Genomic DNA, 19083 nt, shown 5'->3' on the forward strand with positions numbered 1-19083 from the left:
GAATGATAAAGGGAAAGTTCTGTTACAGATTTGAATATATCTACAAATCTGAGATGTGATTACATCTAGGTCGTCCTTAGGAAAAAGATAATAAAAAGCATGAAGTCATTAATTCAAAGAGAGATGGTTAGGGCCAATGCACTGGGTGCCACCTGCCTGTTTCTTTTACACCTAACTTTTCAATACCATTCCCATTATGATTGCTGGGTATGGGGATAAATAATCTTCAGGCATCTAGGATATAAACAGAGAAGAGCATTTTCATGCAGCCACTGTTCTTAGATCATAAAGACCTTTTTTTGAGGGGGCAATCTTGAAGAAAAAAGACCTATGTATAAAAACTTGGGGTGTTAAGAATGCTTTAATTTAAATAGTCATGTAGATGATAGATTAAGAAGTATGAAAATATGTGGCTCTTAACTCTAAGACAAATATGGCCGCACATGGATTTAGGTTGACTATCAAGTGAGATAATCCAAAGAGTTCAAAGTCTCAATCCATGTAAAAGTGACCAAGAGGTGGAGGAGGGAGAGGATGAGAGGTGTTAAGAAGTGTTACCCGAAATCTCCAGGGTTATTTGAATTTGCATATCAGCCTGAATTAGGATTGATTGGAATTGGAAAACAGTTTTATTCTTTTTTAAATCTATGTGATTTTTTTTCTGTGATTTCTTCAGAACTCTTATGGCTGTTTTGATGTTCTGCTTCATTTTGCTAGAGAAAGGGAGACCACTTCACAGTCGCCTTCACTTATGTGACCAAAGACTCATAACTGATCTTCCGTTATTGAGTGAGCACATCAAATAAGCAATGTTGAGAAGAATTAAAGTGATTTTATTTTTAGAAGAAAACATGCTATATTTTTAAATTATGTTATCTTTTTGCCATTCCTTTTTCAGAAATAATAGTGAAACAATATATGTAATTCAAAAGGGTTCACCTCAATGAATTTTCACAAATTAAACATACATAACTAGTACCCACACCAGGAAATAGAGTATCAGCTATATTTCTGAAGCCCCATTTGTGCCCAGTGAGAGTCAGTCCTCCCCCACCCCAAAAAAACCCTACTGAATTCTAATATCATAGATTATTTTGGTCTATTTTGAACTCTATAAATAGAAACATTAAATGTGTATCCTTTTGTGTTTGTCTTTGTTTTTCAGAGACCCATCCACATTCTTCCATATTCCAATAGTTTATTCACTTTCATTGTTATATTTCTTTCTTTTTGAGGGATATATGCCATAAGTGTTAGTCATTCACTTGCTAATAGACATTAGGGTTGATTCTTATTTTATACCTTTACAAATACTTCTCTTATTATTTTTCACATGCTTTTGGTGAAATTTTTACATACTTCTCTTGGGTATATTTAGGAATGGAATTGCTGGGCCATCAGATACTCATTTTCAACTTCAGTTGACATTGTCAAATCTGGTTTACATAGTTTATAAATGTGCATACCCACCAGCAGTACATTAGAGTACCAGTTGCTCCACATACAAAATCGTGTTTTTTTATGACAAGACTGTTTCCTTTTGATCATTCTACTGGATATGTATACCTCACTGGGCTTAAATTTGTAATTTTCCTAATGGCTAGTGAAGTTGATCACCTGTTCACATGTTTTTATATTTTATTTTTGGAAAGAGGTTGTTTGAGGTTTTACCCATTATTCTACAGGCTTGTCTCTATGTTTTCTATATTGATTAGAGTCCTTTATGCTTTTATGACTTGAGTTATTCAAAACATATTTTGTGAATATCCCCTCTATGGCTTAGAATTTAACTCTCTTGATTATATATTTTGATAAATGAAGGTCCTCAATTTAAATTAATACATAATGATTTTCATTATGTTTACTTCTTTTTTTGTGTCTAGTTTAAGGTATCTTTGCTTCTCCTAAGATCATAAACAGATTCTTCTGTGTTATTTCAAAATATTTTTTCTACCATTCACATATAGACATACATAAAATCCACCCCGTAGTAACTGTTTCGTAAAATATGAAGTAGACTTTAACATTCATTTTTTCCAAATGCTTTTAAAAATTTCCCATTGCTATTTATTAAAACTTATTCCTTCCAGGGATTTCAGAGGCAACTTTGTCATCATCAATTATGCAATCATATATGTTTATGTCCAATTTTGGTACTAAATTTTATTTAATTGATTAATTTGTGTATCCTTACACAAATATCATGATGTTTACGTTACTCTAATTTTTTAACAGTTTTTGATATCTGAAACTATACGTTATTGAATCTTTTAAATTTTCTATCATTGTTATGTTAGTATTCTATTTTTCCTTCTTAAAGGCATTTTGTTATCTTTAGATTTTTCATTACTGTATAAATTTTTTTAACTTTTTTATGGTACAGTATAACATATCTACAAAGCAAACAAATGAGAAAACTAGTTTTCAAAGTACTCTTCAATAAGTAGTTCAGGACAGATCCCAGAGTTTGTCATGGGCTACCAAAGATCCTCTAGCAATTTTTCCTTCTAGCTGTTTCAGAATATAGGAGGCAAAAAGGCTTAAAATATTTTTTATTTTCAAAATCAACTTTTTTCTTTCTTTTTTTGTGAAAAATGACATATATACAAAAAAGCAATACATTTCAAAACACAGCACCATAATTGGTTGTAGAATATATTTCAGAGTTTGATATGGGTTATAATTCCTCAATTTTAGGTTTTTACTTCTAACAATTGTATACATTTTAAAGACAGCTTGCCAATTTACATAAAACTATCTGCTGAGATTATAATTGGCATTGTTTTGCATCCATAAAGCCATTTGGAGATACTTGATGTTCTTGACATATTTCTGTATTTAAGTTTTCTTTAAATTATTTCTAATGTTTCTATATTATTAAATTGTTTTAATATTGTTTCAATAATATTTTGTCGGTTTTAGTGTAGGTGTCGCATATTTTGTTATATTTATTCCTAGGCATTTGCTTTTTTTTGATGGTATGTTTCATATAGTTGTTTGCTGGTTTCTTTTCCACTTTTTATGTATACATATATTAACACAATTGATCTTTCCATATTGACCTCATATTGAGTGATCTTGATAAATTCCTTTTTCAGTCTTTGTAGTTTGCCTGCAACTTTTTTACATTCACATGACCAGAACTGGCATCTTTAATATTAAAAATTATTGTTTTATTTTTAGTTCTCATGACTTTATTGCACTGCCTTTATTTAACAAAATATTAAATAGAAAGGGTAACATGAAACATCCTTGTCTGGTTCATTTATATCTATATTGTGCTACTTTTTTCTATTTGTCCCACTTTTTATGTTCTTTTTCTCTATTTCTCAAACTTTGGGTTATTAAAATTATTAATTTATTAGTATCTGTTTATCTCAGATATTTCATGCATTGTTACTTATTAGAGTCTGATACAAAATTTATTTGCCGCTTCCACAACATTTTAGAAACTCAAAACTCCTTAAATCAATTTTACCCTCCCATATTGCATTCTTTTTTAACACATTGTAATTCTGTGCTGAAATTCTTCATGTTTTCATTTGTTTTGCTATCTTTCTCCTTGAACCTAATAAGCATGGTTATTTTAGATAGTATTCTCAGGTAATTTCAATATATTGCAGTCTTTTTCATATTCTATCTCTTGATTTTTAGTCATTCTGGCCCTTCTTCATCTTCACAGTCTTGCTAATTTTTAAAAATAATGTCAAAATTGAAAAAGAAAGTTGGAAGTACAGCGTAAAATTAATTTATAAAAGATAATTTTTTGTTAAGCCATTTAAGAGTAAATTGCTGACTTAATCACTCCTAAAAATTTTACAATATATTTTCACAAGCAACAACATTTACCCACCTAAGCAGGCTTAAACAGCAAAATCAAGAAATGGACATTAGAACATTAGTAGCAAGCTGTAAGATTTGGATAGTCTATTATTGTTGTTGTGAGTCTTATAATAGAAGGACTTTCATTTTAAGTACAGGTAAGGAAAATGACATATGAGTATGAGCACACAAATCTATATTCAAAATTTTTCTAGATAATCCATCATTTTTTTTATTGTGAGAAATAACATATATACTGTTCTAATTTGCTAGCTGCTGGAATGCAATGTACCAGAAATGGAACGGCCTTTAAAAAGGGGAATTTAATAATCTTCTACTTTATAGTTCGAAGGCCAAGAAAATGTCCCAATTACACAAGTCTATAGCTGTACAGGGAAAGACACCCTTGTTCAATGAAGTTCAGGGTTTCTCTCTAGTGAGAAGGCACATGGAGAACACAGTCACAGTTTCTCTCTTGGCTGGAAGGGTACATGGTGAACACGGTCAGGGTTCCCCTCTCATCTGGAAGGGCACATGGTGAACATGGCATCATCTGATAGCTTCTTCTCCTGGCTTCCTGTTTCATGAAGCTCCCCAGGAGGTGTTTTCCTTCTTCATCTCCAAAGCGCTGGCTGATGGACTCTCTGTTTCACGGTGCTGCAGCATTCTCTGCTCTCTCTGAATCTCCTTTCTACAAAATGTTTCCTCTTTTATAGGACTCCAGAAACTTATCAAGACCCACCCAAATGGGTGGAGACATGTCATTACCTAATCCAGTTTGACAACTATTCTTGACTAAATCACATCATCCAGGGAGATGATCTGATTACAGTTTCAAACATACAGTATTGAATAGGGAATGGGATTTTGATTAAAACATGGCTTTTCTAAGGGACATACATCCTTCAAACCTTCACATATACAAAAAATAATATATTTCAAAGCACACCGCAACAATTAGCTATAGAACTGATTTCAGAGTTTGGTATGGGTTATAATTCCATAATTTTACGTTTTTCCTTCTGGCTGCTCCAAGACACTGGAAACTAAAAGAAATACCAATATAATTATTCAGCAGTCATACTCATTTGTTAAATCCTATCCGCTGTGTTATAACTCGTCCTTCTTTTTTGATCTTTCTCCCAATCTTTAGAGGTAACTTAGCTATGCCCATTCTAACTTTTTCATGTTGGAAAGGGCTGTTGATAATATGGGATAGGTAAAATGCTTTTTCTTTTAAAGGATCCCAGTAAACTCATCAAGGCGCACCTTGAATGGGCAGAGTCCATGTAATCAAAAAGTCATGTAGACAATTGGGTGTGTCACATCTCCCCAATGTGTGTCACATCTCCCCAATCTTTTTGATGAGATGGAGATCATCTCATCAAAAATCTCCTACATACAGTACTCAATCAGGATTAAAAGAAATGGCTGCTCCCACAAGTTGAATCAGGATTAAAACATGACTTTTCTAGGGTACATAATATTTTCAAATTGGCACATTCCACCCTCTGGACCCCCAAAAAGACATATTTTTTTCCATGTACAAAATACATTCATTCTATAACAGTATCCCAAAAGCTTAAACCATTTCAGTAACAATAGAAATACAATACAGAGTTAAAACCAGTACAAAATCTCATCAAAGTGTTACAGGCATGGTCTTTTCTAAGGCAAAAATTTTCTTCTGGCTCTGGACCTGTATAACTTAGAACATGTTCTCTGCTGCAATATGCAAAAGAGGACAATCATAGGATACATGTTTCCATTGCCACTGGGAGAAATAGAAATGTAGACAGGGATCACTAGAGCCAACTTGTACTGAAAACCTACAGGGCAAACTCCATTGGATTTCAAAGTCTGAGAGTCATGTATCCCCAGGGCTTTAGAAAGTGACAGTCTCATCCTTTCCAAGGATGAGAAAGCTACACAGTGACTTTGCTCTCTCCAAACACCTGGGTAGTTGCAATATTGGGGAGCATTGAGGAGATCACCTTTTTTTCAGCTCCACTCTCTCCAAGTCTCAGGATAGTACCTGGATCTCTGCCATCTCCAAGGCACACACTTAACCCTTCTAGAATAATGGGGTGGCAGCCAGGCTCCTACCAATCTCTGGTTCATGTGCTCTATCCTGTCCATGACCTGAGGTGGCACAACTCTTTCTGAGTAACAAAGTGGAAGTTCCACCCTCTGTTTTGAGGGCAGACTCACCCTTTCCATGTACATGGGTCAGTCTGCTCTTCTGTCCTGAGTTTTTGTGGCTCTAGACCTTAGCATCCACGGTTCTGTCTCTGAAAACATTTTTCCTTTACTTTATCTCTTTTCTGTCCCTCTTAGTCCAGACTGTCAGTGGTTCCATTTATACAGATCCCACTGCACTCTTAATAATCTTTTATGCAGTATACTGGGATCATATGCACTAGACAAAAGGACTTTCCACAAATCTTTTCTGGATAACTCCATCTCCAATCCTCATTGTCCAGCAATGGCTGACTACTTTCAGGCTTGGATATATCCTCACATAGGGCTCTATTATTCACTGAGATTCACTGGGATTTCACTTTCTGGAAGCCCAGAATTTTCCAGAACAACAATTTCTGTCTTCTTTGCATACAAGACTTCACTTCTCAATGTATCTCTTTCCTTTCACATTTTACTATAACCTGTAAGGGGTAACCAGACTGCATTTTCCACATTTAGTTTGGAAATTTCTTCTGCTGAATATCTAAGTTCATCCCTCTCAAATTTGCTTTCCATCTATAAAGAATGCCTTCTTTCCAGTTTGGAACAATTGGTTCATCATTTCTGTTTAAAGCCTCATCAGACGTAGGTTTAGAGTCCACATTTCTACCAAGAGTGTGTTCAAAGCATTTTAGGTCTTCTCTAACAAGCTCTTCAAAACTCTTCCAGAATATTCCCTTTATCCATTTAAAAGAGGTTTCAACATGTTTGATATTTGCAAACTGCAGCAGCACCCCATTTCTCTGGTACCAAAATCTGTTTTGGTTTTCAAGCAGCTGGAATATAATATACCAGAAATAGAATGACTTTTTAAAAGGGGGAATATAAGAAGTTATCAGATTACAATTCTAAACCTATACAATTGTCCAAATTCCAGCATTGAGGGAAAGATACCTTAATTTAAGGAAGGCTGATGTCAGGTACAACTCTGTCAACTGGGTAGTCATGTGTCTGGCGTCTGCTGGTCCCTTGCTGCTGGGCTCCATTGCTTTCAGTTTCTGTTCCTGTGGGGTTCTTCATTTTGTTCTCCAGGGCTGACTTTCATCTCTTGGCTTTCCTTGGCTCTCTCCACGCTCTGGTTTGCTTAACATCTCATGGTGATGTCTGCTGGGTTCCAGGTATCTCCAGATCATCCATGTCTCTGTTCTCCAAGTGTGGGCATCTGTGTCAGCTCTGCTCTGAAGTTTCTGTTGGCTCTGTCATTTATGGATTTCTCCCAAATGAATTTCAGTAAACTGATCAAGACCAACCTTGAATGGGAGGAGTCACATTTTCATCTAATCAAAAGGTTATATCCACAATTTTGTGTGTCACATATCCTTGGAGATCAGTTAATCAGAAGTTTCCAACCTACAGTACTGAATCAGGATTAAAAAAATGGCTGCTCCCACAAGATTGGATCAAGATTAAAACATGGCTTTTCTGGGGTACATAATATTTTCAAAGCAGCATAGAACCTATCTAGAAATTCTAAGTTCATTGAAAATAATCATAGTGCATGGATACTTTGTAGTATCTCAGGTAAAGTCTTAGGTTTTTTTAGGGTTGAAAGGAATGTTTTTGATTATTGTTTGGCAAACCATGATAAGTAGCAATATCTAACTGAAGCTTGCATAAGAGTGGCCTCCAGAGTAACCTCTCAAATCTATTTGAACTCTTCCAGCCACTGATACCTTATTTGTTACAATTCTTTACCCACTTTTGGTCAGGAAGGCATTGTTGATCCATGGTGCTTGGGCCAAGCTCATCCCTGTTAGTCATATCTCACATTGCCAGGGAGACTTTCACTCCTGGATGTCATGTCCTATGAAGGGGGGATGGTAAATGATTTTACTTGCAGGATTGTGCTTAAAGAGAGAGAGAAAGGTCACAACTGAGCAATAAAAGAGATCCTCTGGAAATAACTCTTAGCCATAACTATAGGCAGACTTAGGTTTCCACTGCATAAATAAGTTTCACAAGAGCAAGCCTCAAGATTAAGGGCTCAGCCTATTGACTTGGGAGTCCATAATGTTTGAGACTGTGTCAAGGGTTTCCCTGGTGGTAAAGTTTGATAGTTCCATATTTTTTCTCCCATCCCTCAAGGGAATTTGCCATTATTTTTTAATATTCTGCTCAACATATTCTGGGTTTTCTGGGCATTACATTAAGCAATACAGAATTATAAATCCTCATGCCCGTCCTGGGCTCCCTGTGTTTGGGTTGTTTAAGTGATCTGTCCAGACTGGTTGAGTCAAATTGTGTTTTACAGAAAAGTTAGATTTTGGACAAAATAAATCTTTCTTTGGTCTCACAGAGTAGGTTAAGTTCTAAAATACAATGTCCTCCTTACCCTTGTATTCTGATTTACCTTTGTCCAGACCCAATGGGCATCATTCTTGTATTTAATTGAAGCCTGATCTCTTCCTTAATTTCTTTAATAAATGTTGCATGTAGAAATTTTAACCTTTAGAACTGCAGAACTCCTACTCTGAGACTTAGGTGACACACAGGTAACCAAAGTTCTAGGGAATACTAGGTTTTACATATGCAGCAAAGCCTCTCAAAATCTGGAAATAACAATTGCAACTCCAGACTAAATGTGACTACTGTAAGAGCTTACAATCTAGGCTCCAATTTTCTTATGAGTATTTTCTAAATGAGACCATACAATATTTGCTGTTTTTATTTCTGGCTTATTTTGCATCCCTTACTGTCCCACAGATTTATTCACAACATTGCATGACTCACGACTTCATTTCTTTCTATAGCAGCATAATATCCAATCATATGTATACATCACAGTTCACCATTCTACTTCTCAGTCAGTGTATGCTTCAGCCACCTGAAATATATGTCCAAAGTCAACAGTCCATGACTCATATAATCCTCCCTTAGTGGTATAATCATCAACACTAAATTTTGATAATTTTCATTGCTCCCAAAAGAAAAACAACCAAATAACACACCCTCATGAAATAGAAAATTCAAACTTCCCTTAACTCTTGTACTCTGCACCTCCTCCACCCCCCCCCCCATTATTTACTCCTAGTATTGCTGTGGTTTTGTTGATGATTTCCTGTTAAACTGAGCCCACAGCATGCAATAGTAGTTTCCCTATACCCCATTATTATAAACATTTTGTACAGATTCATACCTTTCAAATAAGTTCATGTAAGAAATTATTTATATTTGTAGTGTTAATTGGTGGGACATATGGATCTAGTCAACCCTTTCAATCATATTCACCTTCAATATTGCAGTATTACTTATAGACCCATTAATGAACTGCCTTCACTTCTAACCATTCCCTTGCATTTAAGTTCAACCTCATTAACTAACTGTTCACTCATCTCTAGTTTCTGTGTAACTCTAGGTCCTCTATATTCTATATTATAAGCCTCCGCTTTTACCTGTACTAAGGTCATAAGAGCACAATCATACACCATCTATCCTTTTGTGTCTCACCTATTTCACTCAGCATTATATCCTTAAGATTTATCCATCTTGTCATTTATGTTTCAGGATGTCATTTTGTCTTCCTGCTGCATAATATTCTGTTGTATGTTTATGGCAAATTTGTTTATCTACTCCTCTATTGATGGGAACATGGATTATTTCTGTCTTTTGGCAATTGTGAATAGTGCTACTGTCAACATTGGTGTGCAAATGTCTGTGTCACTGCTTTCAACTCTTCTGGGTATATATCAAGTAATGTATTGCTGGGTCATAGGGCAACTTGATTTCTAGGGCAACTTGATTTCTAGATTTCTAAGGAACCGCAAAACTGCTTTCCATAGTGGCTATACTATTATACCTTCCCACCAGCAATACTTAAGAGTACCAATTTCTCCACATCATCTCCAACATTGTAGTTTCCTGCTTGTTTAATAACAGCCATTGTGCTAGGTGTGAGGTGGTATCTCATTGTAGTCTTTATGTGCATTTCCCTGATAGCTAACGAAAATGAGCAACTCTTCATGTGCTTTGTTGCCATTTGTATTTGCTGTTTGGAAAAATGTCTATTTGTATCTGTGCTGGTTTGAAAGGATTTATGCACCCTAGCAAAGCAATGTCTTAATCCTAATCCAATCTTGTGGGATCAACCTTTACTTTTAAACCTTACTCAGCACTATAGGTTGGGAACTTGATTAAATAATCCCCATAGCGAAGTGACTCACCCAATGATGGGCATTAACTTTTAATTAGATGGCTTCCATGGAGTTTTGACTACACCCATCCCAGGTGATCTTGATACATTTACTGGAATCCTTTAAGAGTGGAAGCATTTTGGAGAGAACCCATTTTAGAGCCACGAGAGAGCCCAGAGAACCATGAGATACCACACAGCCAGAGTCTTTTGGAGATGAAAAAGGAAAACACCCCTGGGAGAGCTTCTTGAAACAAGAAGCCTAGAAAGAAAGCTAGCAGACATTTGCCATGTGCCTTTCCAGTTAATAGAGAAACCCTGAACTTCATCGGCCTTTCTTGAGTGAAGGTAACCTCTTGTTGGTGCCTTAATTTGGATGGTTTTATAGACTTGCTTTAATTGGGACATTTTCACAGCTTTAGAACTGTAAACTTGTGGCTTATTAAATTCCCCATTTTAAAGGCCAATCCAGTCCTGGTATATTGCATTCCGGCAGCTAGCAATCTAGAACAGTATCTTTAGCCCTTTTTATAATTGGATTGTTTTTTTCTTTGTTGTTGAATTGTGTGATTTCTGTATGTATCCAGAATATCAAACCTTTACTCAATATATGATTTCCAAATATTTTCTCCCTCTGAGTTGTTTACCTCTTTACCTTTTTAGACAGTTTTCTGAGTTACAAAAGCATTTGACTTTGAGGAGTTCCCATTTATCTATTTTTAGTTTGTTGCTTGTGCTTTGGGTGTAAAGTGTAGGAAGCTACTTCTTATTACTAGGTCTCAAAAATGTTTCATTATATTTTCTTCTAGGAGTTTTAAGGTAACGGTTCTTAGATTTAGATGTTTGATCCATTTTGAGTTCATTTTTGTATAGGGTGTAAAATAAGGGTCCTCCTTCATTCTTTTGGCTATTCATATTCAGTTCTCCCATGCCCCGGTTATTGAAAAGACTATTTTGCCCTATTTCAGAAGATTTGAGGGCAAGGTCAAAGATAAGTGGACCATAGAACTGGAGATCTATTTCACACTCTCAATTCAATTCCATTGGTCAATATTTTTATCTTTCTGCCAGTACCATGCTGTTTTGTCTGTCGTGCCTTTATAGTAACTTTAAAAATCTGGAATCATGAATTTTCCAATTTTGTTCTCCTTTTTTAAGGATATTTTTAGATATTCAAGTTCTCTTTCCCTTCCAGATGAATTTGATAACTAGCTTTTCTAAGTCTTTGAAGCAGGTTATTGGAATTTTCATTGTTATTGCACTGAATCTGTAGATCAATTTGGGTAGAATTGAAATCTTAACTACTTTGAACCTTCCTATCCATGAGCAGGTAATGTCTATCTACCTATTTTTTTTTTTCTTTGGTTTCTTTTCACAATATGTTGTTTTCTGAGTACAGGTCCTTTACATCCCTGGTTAAGTTTACTCCTAAATACCTGATTCTTTAAGTTGTTATTTTGAATGAATTCTTTTCCTTAATTGTTTCCCCAGTTAAGTCATTGCTTGTGCATAGAAACATTACTGATTTTTGCACATTAATATTATATTTCACCATTTTGCTAAATTTATTTATTATTCAAGAAGATTTGTAATTGTTTTCTCAGTATTTTCCAAGTATATTATCGTGTCATCTGCAAATAATGAAGATTATTTATTATATAAGAAAATTTTACATCCTTTCCAACTTGGATGCCTTTGATTTCTTTTTCCTGCCTGATTGCTCTAGGTAGAACTTCTACTAGAATGTTGAATAATAGGAGTGACAGAGGGCATTGTTGTCTTGTTCCTGATCTTAGGGGTAAGGTTTTCAGTCTCTCAATATTAAATATGATGCTGGCTCTGGGTTTTTCATATATACCCTTTAATATACTGAGGAAGTTACCTTTGATTCCTACCTTTTGAAGCATTTTTATCAGAAAAAGGTTTTGAATTTTGCTGAATGATTTTTCAGCATCACTTGAGATAATCATGTGATTTTTCCCTTTTGATTTGTTAATGTGCTGTACCACATTTGTTGATTTTCTAGTATTCAACCATCTTAACGTTTCTGGCATAAACCCCATTTGGTCATGGTGTATTCTTCTTTTAATGTGCTGTTGAATTCAATTTACGAGTAATAGGTTGAAATTTTTTGCATCAATATTCATTAGGGAGATTTGCCTGTAGTTTTCCTTTCTTATATTGCCTTTACTCAGTTTTGGTACTAGAGTGATGTTAGCTTCATAAATTCAGTTAGGTAGCGTACTTTTTTCCTGAATGTTTTTGGAAACATTTGAGCAGAATTGGTGTTACTTCTTCTTGAATTTTGGATAAAATTTCCCTTTGAAGCCATCTGGCCCTAGGCTTTTGTTTGTAGAAATATTTTTTTATGATTGATTTAATCTCTTTACTTGTGATTGATTTGTTGAGATTTATTTCTTCTCAAGTCAGTGTAGCTTGTTTGAGTGTTTCCAGCAATATGTCCATTTCATCTAAGTTGTCTAGTTTCTTGGCATATAATTGTTCACAGTATTCTCTTGTTATTTTTCTTTAAATTTCTTCAGGGTCTGTGGTAGCAACCCCCCCCCCCCCCATTTCTGATTTTGTTTATTTGCATCCTCTTTTTTTTTTTCAACCTAGCTAGGGGTCCATCAATTTTATTGATTTTCTCAAAGAAACAACTTTTAATTTTATTGATTCTTTCTATTATTTCATTCTCCAATTCATTTAATTCTGTTCTACTCTTTGTTATTTTTCTTATTCTGTTTTCTTTGAGATTAGTTTGCTGTTCTTTCTCTAGTTCCTCTGGGTGGGCAATTAAGTACTCAATTTTTGTTCTTTCTTCTTTTTTGATATAGGCATTTAGGACAATAAATCCCCTTCAGCACTGTCTTTGCCAGATCCCATAAGTTTTGATACTTTATATTCTCATTTTCATTCATCTCCAGAGAGTTACCAATTCTCTAGCAATTTCTTCTTTATTCACTGGTTGTTTAAGAGCACATTGTTTAATCTTCATATATTTGTGAAAGTTCCTGTTTTTTTTGTGGTTGTTGATTTTCAGCTTCATTCCACTGTGATCAAAGAAAGTGCTATGAATAATTTCAATCTTTTTAAATTGATAAAGACTCGATTTGTGCCCCATAATGTGATCTATGCTGGAGAATGCACCATGAGCATTAGAAAAGAATATATATGCTGGTATTTTAGGATGTAATCACCTATGCATGTCTGTGAGGTGAAATCATTAGTCAAATTTTTTAAGTCCTCTATTACCTTTTTGAATCTCTGTCTGGCAGTTCTATCTATAGAAGAGAGTGGTGTATTGAAGTTTCCCACAATTATTGTTGAAATGTCTATCGCTCTCTTCAGTTTTACCAATGATTGCTTCATGTACTTTGGAGTTCCTTGATTGACAATATCAACATTTATGACACATTTCTTTTTGGTGAATTGTCCCTTTTATTAATAGATAATGTCCTTCTTTGTCTCTTATGACTTCTTTACATTTAAAGTATATTTTGTCTTATATTAGTATAGCTACTCTTTCTTTCTTTTGGTTACAGCTTGCATGGAACATCTTTTCCAATTCTCTCACTTTCAATCTATTTGTATCCTAGGGTCTAAGATGAGTCTCTTGTAAGCAGCACATAGATGGATCATATTTCTTAATCCATTTTGCCAATCTGTATCTTTTAATTGCTGAGTTTAGTCCATTAACACTCAAAGTTTATATTGTTGTTCTAGTTTGCTAGCTGCCAAAATGCAACACACCAGAGATGCATTGGCTTTTAATAAAAGGAGATTTATTTTGTTAGTTCTTCAGAGGAAAGGCAGCTAACTTTCAACTGAGGCTCTTTCTTATGTCCAAAGGCATTGGGTGGTCTCTGCTGGCCTTCTCTCCAAGCCTCTGGGTTCTAACAACTTTCCCCAGGGTGATTTCTTTCTGAATCTCCAAGGGCCTGGGGTGAGCTGTGAGTGCTGAGATGATGTATGCTGACCTGCTTGGGCTGTGCTATGGTGAGCTCTCTCATTTAAGCACCAGCCAATGAACTCAAACATCATTTATTGCAGCAGGCATGCCTCTTAGCTGACTGCAGATGTAACGAGCAACAGATGAGGTTCACGTACCATTGGCTTATGTCCAAAGCAACAGAACTAGGAACATTCACCTGGCCAAGTTGACAACTGAATATACCATCTAATCTTTTGGATTTTATTAATCAGCTCTCTATATTCTTTTCCCTCTTTCTCTTTTTATCCTTTAAGTTATGCTTACTGGTACTCTTCAATTCTGTGCCTTCTGCCAAACTTCCCTCCCCTATCTTCTTTTTCAGCCAACAGAAGTCCATTTAGTATTTCTTATAGGGCCAGTTTCTTGTTGACAAACTTTCTCAGCATTTGTTTTTTGTGAAAAATTTAATATCTCCCTCACTTTTGAAGGACGATTTAGCTGGATACAGAATCGTTATTGGGACTCTTTCTCTTTTAAGATCTGAAGTATGTCATACCACTGCCTTCTCACCTCTATCATTCCTACCGAGTAGTCTAAACTCAGTCTTATGTGGTTTCCATTATATGTAGTTGATAGATTTTCTCTTGTCACTTTCAGAATTTTCTACTTCTCTTCAACTATTGACAGACCGATGAGTATGTGTCTTGGAGTAGGCCTATTTGAATTTATTCTATTTGGGATTCATTGAGCTTCTTTGATTTGCATATTTATCTTTTCTAAGAGTTAGGAACTTTCCTCCCATTATCTCCTCAACTAATCATCCTAGCCCTTTACTTCTCTTCTCCTTCCAGGACAACAATGATTCTTATATTTGTGCACTTTGTGCCATCCAACATTTCCCTGAGATCCAATTCAAAATTTTCCATCTGTTCTAGTTTGCTAACTGCCAGAATGCAATATACCAGAAATGAAGTGGCTTTTAAAAAGGAGAATTTAATTAGTTGCTAGTTTACACTTCTAAGGCTGAGAAAATTTTCCAATTAAAACAAGCCTATAGAAATGTCCAATTTATGGCACCCAGGGAAAGATATCTTCATTCAAGAAGGTTGATGAAGTTCAGGATTTCTCTCTCAAGTGAGAAGGCACATGTGGAACACAGTCAGGGTTTCTCTCTCAGCTGGAAAGGATGCGTGGCAAACACGGCATCATAGGCTAGCTTTCTCTTCTGGCTTCCTGTTTCATGAAGTTCCCCAGGAGATATTTCCTTTTTTATCTCCAAAGGTCGATGGCTGGTAGACCCTCTGCTTCTTGTGACTATGTAGTTCTGTTCTCCCAGAATCTCATGGCTTGCTCTCTTTTCATTCACTAGCTTTTTTCCAAAGTGCTTCTTCTTTTAAAGGATTCTGGTAAAATCAATCAAGACCCACATGGAATGGATAGAGACATGTCTCCACCTAATCAGGTTTAATATCCACACTGATTGAGTCACATCTCCATGGAGATAAGCTAATTAAAGTTTCCAACATGCAGTACTGACTAGGGATTAGAAGAAATGGTTGCCTTTATAAAATGAGATTAGGATTAAAACATGGCTTTTCTAAGGTACATACATCCTTTCAAACCAACACACCATCTTTTTTGCCATTTATTTGTTCTTCTGTGTGTTCAAAATCAATTGTCCTGTCCTCTAGTTCCCTTATTCTATCACTGCCTCTTCAAATCTGTTTCTGTGTTTCTGTAGTATATTTTTCATTTTATCTACAGTGTCTTTCACCTCTCTAATACCTGCTACTTTTCTATTTATTCTCTCAAATTATTCTTTTTTGAGGCAGGACTTGAGTGCATGGGCCATGGGGGCAAATTGTGGTTCACAGGGATTGGGGTTCAGGTTTTTGGAGCATTTGGGGAGAATGGGGTGCCAGTGGGTTGGGGGAGGTGTGTGTGTGTGTGGCACATTCACAGATCATGGCTTGGCTTAATTCCTAGTCTCTGCCTCCTAGCCCACGCACTTCTGAGGACTCCAGGCCTCCCTTTGGAAAGGAACATGTTAAATTCTTTGCATTTGGATCATCTCCGGTTCTCTGTATCTCAATTCATCAGCTTTTTCTTTCAACCAGAACTGTACTATGTGGGGTAGAAGTCCCTCTCTTTGCACCCTGGAATCAATGTCACACCTCTAGCTCTTCTTTGGAGTACATGTGAACTTGGCCTATTCTATTCTGCCAACTTACCAGCACCTAGCTCTCTATCATTTTTTTTTAATGTTAAAAGGGCATTTTGTCAATCAATCATTAAGAAATGAAAGATACGATGTTTACTGTTATCTAATATTTTCAGGTGCATCCATATTCCCATCTTTTATCTTCCAAATGCTTAGTATAGATTTGTGTTAATTCATGTTCGTTAGTGTTCAGTATATAACCTTTACCTTTAATTGATATAAAATTAAAATATATGCTCAAGATGTAACACCATTTATTACCTGTGTATTTTTTTAAAACATATGATATCTACCGCTCAACTGATTTTTATTTTTGCTGATTTCAATTATCTACTTCTCTGAACTGAGAATTATGCTTTGAGAATAGACATGTTCTTAGATGCTTCAATTCATTTTCATGTATCATTATGCTATTAAATCATATACTATCAATCCTAGGTTTCTGTATCAGGATATCTGTATCAGGATATCATGATGGGGACAAATAAGTAAAAGTCATATCAGACCCCTGCTTACTCAGTGTATTAGTTTGCTAATGCTGCCAGAATGCAATATATCAGAAGTGGAACAGCTTTTAAATAAAGGAATTTATTATGTTACAAGTTTATAGTTCTAAGGTCATGAAAATTTCCAAATCAAGGGACCAACCAGAGGTTATCTTTACTTAAGAAAGGCTGTTGCTCTCCAGAACACCTTTGTCAGCTGGGAATGCATGTGGTTGGCATCTGCTTGTCCTCTAATCAGAAAGTCACAACCCCAACCCAGAGAGCTACATCTCCACGGAGATAATCTAATCAAAATGTTTCCCACTCTACAATTTTGGATCAGGATTATGGGACATGGATGTTCTGGGTATACAACACATTCAAACTGGCATGTTCCACCCTCTGAAGCCCCCAAAATGCATGTTCTTTTCATACACAAAACACATTCACTGCATCACAGAATCAAAAAACCTTAAACCATTTCAGTAACAATACAATACAAAAAAAAAAAAAGCAATACAAATTCACAACTCTTCTTGAGCAACAAAGCAGAAGGTCTGGCATCTACTTCCAGTGAAAACTAACCCTCTCCATGTATATAGATGGGTCTGCTCTCCTAGTCCAAGACTTCATGGCTCTAAAACTTAGTTTCCATGGTTCTGCCTCTGAAGCCATTTTTTTCTTCATTTTTTTCCTTTTCTGTTCCTTTTAGTCCAGGTTGACAGTGGTTCCATTTATACAGATCCCACTACACTTTTGTTGGATTTATATGTAGTATCCAGGGATTATAACCATAAGACAATAGGACTTTCCATAAATCTTTTCTGGATAACTCCATTTCCAATCCTGGCTTTTTTTGAAATGGCTGACTCATTCCATGTTTGGTTAAATCCTCATGTGGGCCCTTAATCATTGAGTTCTCACTTTCTGGAAGCCCAACATTTTTCAGACCATCAGTTTCTGTTTTCTTTATACTCAGGATTCCAGTTCTCAACTTATCTCATTCCTCTCACATTTTCTATGAACTTCAAAAAGTAGCCAGGCTGCATTTTTCACACTCATTTTTGTAATTTCTCCTGATAAATATCTAAGTTCATCACTCTCAAATTCTCCCTTCCATCTACACAGAATGGCTTTCTTCCAGTTTGTAAGGAAACAGTCATCATTTCTATTAAAGGCTTCTTGAAGTATCCTTAGATTCCACATTTTGACCAACAGTCTCTCCAAAGCATTGTAGACTTTCTCTATTAAACTCCTCACAACTCTTTCAGAATCTTCCTGTTATCCATTTAAAAAGCTGTTCCAAAATGCTTGGCATTTTAAACCGCAGCAGCCTTCCAGATTTTGTTACCAAAATCTGTATTAGCTTTCTAATATGACCAGAATACAATATACCAGAAACAGAACCACTTTGTATAAAAAGGAACTTATTACAAGTTTACAGTTCTAAAGCTATGAAAATATCCAAATTAAGGCACTGTATTAGTTTGCTAAGCTGCCAGAATGCAATATACCAGAAACTGAATGGCTTTTTAATGGAATGTGATAAGTTAAAAGTTTACAGTTCTAAGACCATAAATATGTCCTAACTAAGGCGTCCAGAGAAAGATATCTTGGCTGAAGGAAGGATGATTTGGGAAAGCACATGGCTATCATTAGCTGGTTCTTGTTCCTAGTTTTGTTGTTTCCAGTTTCTGATGCCAGTGATTTTCTCTCTAAACATCTGTGGGTATTTACTTAGCTGCTCTGGGACAAAACTCTGGGATTCATCTCTTAGCTAAGCATCTTCCAGGGCTGGAAACTTCTTCTCTTCAGGTTCTGGCTATTTCTGTGAGTCCTTGCTTAGCACCTGGGCTAATTCTGTCTCAATCTCCAAACATCTCTATTGGCTCTGTCATTCCTGAGGTTTCTCTAAAATGTTTCTTCTTTTAAAGACTCTAATAAACTAATCAATACCCACTTTGAATGGGTCTCCATCTAATTAAAAGGCTACATCTACAATTGGGCATGCCGCATCTTCATGGAGATAATCTCATCAAAAGTTCACACCCATAACTGGAAGCAGTACATTTCCGTGGAGACAATCTAATCAAATGTTTCTGCCCTACAGTATTAAATCAGCTTTAAAAGAAATGGCTGACCCCCCAAAAAAGATCAGATCAGGATTAAATCATGGCTTTGCTTGGGTAAATAATTGCTTCAAACTGGCACAGAGGGACTGACACATAGATGTCCTTTCAAGATGCCCCTG

Source organism: Tamandua tetradactyla, chromosome 2 (assembly GCF_023851605.1).
Source record: "Tamandua tetradactyla isolate mTamTet1 chromosome 2, mTamTet1.pri, whole genome shotgun sequence".
NCBI lineage: Eukaryota > Metazoa > Chordata > Mammalia > Pilosa > Myrmecophagidae > Tamandua > Tamandua tetradactyla.